The 1971-nt window shown below is 39.1% G+C and overlaps 1 pseudogene; it reads right to left on the minus strand.

Moving 5' to 3' along the window:
* Window positions 1-201: 201 nt before the first annotated feature.
* On the minus strand, window positions 202-1767 carry LOC114193496 (molybdate transporter 1 pseudogene; annotated as a pseudogene).
* Window positions 1768-1971: the final 204 nt, after the last annotated feature.

Here is a 1971-nt window from a genome sequence, read left to right on the forward strand (position 1 = left end):
TGTATTTTGTGAAAGTCTTTATATATATATATATGTATATATATATATATATGTATGTATATATATATATATACATATATATATACATATATATATATATATATATATATATATATATATTCAGTAAATGAAAAATCAAATCTTAAGTAAGTTAATAAAAAAAAAATTTCTAACTCCTAATTATCATCATAAGTCCTGATATAATGAATGGTATGAAGAAAATATGACTTCATTCCCTGATTTATTTAGTAGTTACACACTTACAGAACAGCCTAATAATAATTAAGAAAAAAGAAGCTATAACATTCTATATATATATATATATATATATATGCTCCATTTCCTGTGCTTTATGCTGCCATGTTAGGAAATAGTTTATCACTAGTCCAATTCCTGAGCCTAAGAAGCACATAAACAATCATTCCACACAAAAACCCAAGAGCAGCACTTGATCCCACAAGAGAAAATGTGGTGCAAACAAGCATCACAAAAGAATCCTCTTTGCTATTAATGTCTCTGCAGCATGTGGCTAATTCAATTCCAGCAAACAGAAGCAACACTCCCAAGATCCCCACAGGAAACTGTCTTAAAATGTGTGCCAAAGAACTTCCCAACACCAATCCCAACACCAACTTGGCACCACCAAGAATGGCCACACAACCACCACTCCTTCCACCAAACCTGTACTGTCCTGCAAGTCCTCCAGCCCCATGGCAGCATGGCATTGCACCAAACCAACTTCCAACCAGATTCATCATCCCCACACTCACTGAAATGGAAGTTGCAGAAAACTCCTTTTCTGGGAACAAATCCTTTGACAACTTGCATACAGCTATCACAGAGTTCAAAATTGACAATGGAAGTTGAGGAATTGTACCCTTCACAAACCCTTTCTTCCATGCATGCTTAGACAACTTCACCACCTCCACAGTTGAAGGTCCAAACTTTATCTCATGCACCATCTCAGGCCTCCTTGCAAATGCCAAAACAACACCCAACACAAACACTATGAAAGCAGAAGGAAGTGAGAAAACAACCCTTCTCACTCTACTCCTGTTTCTCCCATCTTCTTCAATCCTCTTTTCACACCCATGATCCTTATCACCATTCACAATCACAATAAAACACAGACACACTATTGCCAGAACCAACCCATCTAACCCTAACCAACTCCTTTCACCCAAAGCCTTGGAATTTGGCAGGTCTTGGGTTTTTCTGATGTACTTAACTGCTGTCAAAGCAAAGGACAAGCCCTGTGCTAGTTGAATTCCCCTCACAACAGATAGAGGAATCAGTGTGTACACAAGCTGCATCAGCCTTGTCACACCCAGAACCGCCAACACGGCGCCGGTTAAGATTCCGGCGGCCATGATCTCCGGCACGCCGAAGCTGGCGTCTTTTAGGGCCTCTGCGGCGATGGACTTCATGGGCTGGACAGGCATGGGAACCCCATAGATTGCACCGGTGAGGATGTTGTAGATACCTGTGAAGATCAACGTTGTGCCGAGGTTGAGGTTCCTAGAAAGTGTTAGAGATAGAACTATTGGTATGTAGGTGCCGAGGTCACCTATGGCACCGTTGAGTTCAGCCCATTTTGAACGTAAAACCAAATTGGTTTTCACTTTCTGCACGATCACTTTGGGTGAGAAACTTGTGGTTGGATTGGTTTGGGTGGTTTCTGGGTTTGAGATTGGAATTGAAGAAGGGTTTTGGTTTGCCATGAATGTTGTTTCTGAATGAGGCTCCCTTGGCTTCGAATTGTGTGTTGGCTACTGACTCTTATAAGAGTGTGTGCACCGAAATGTCAATTCCTTGAGATATGCGATTCTTGAAAAATGTAATAAAGTGGTCCAACTTTTTATTGACATTTAAAGCAATATAAATAGATAAATTTTAAAAGAATTATATAACTTGATAGTAAGAAGTTATTCTTAATATATTATTTCAGTTCTTTTATTTTAGTTGAGGTGA

Source organism: Vigna unguiculata, chromosome 8 (assembly GCF_037176805.1).
Source record: "Vigna unguiculata cultivar grain cowpea cultivar isolate G323 ecotype 2 chromosome 8, ASM3717680v1, whole genome shotgun sequence".
Taxonomy (NCBI): domain Eukaryota; kingdom Viridiplantae; phylum Streptophyta; class Magnoliopsida; order Fabales; family Fabaceae; genus Vigna; species Vigna unguiculata.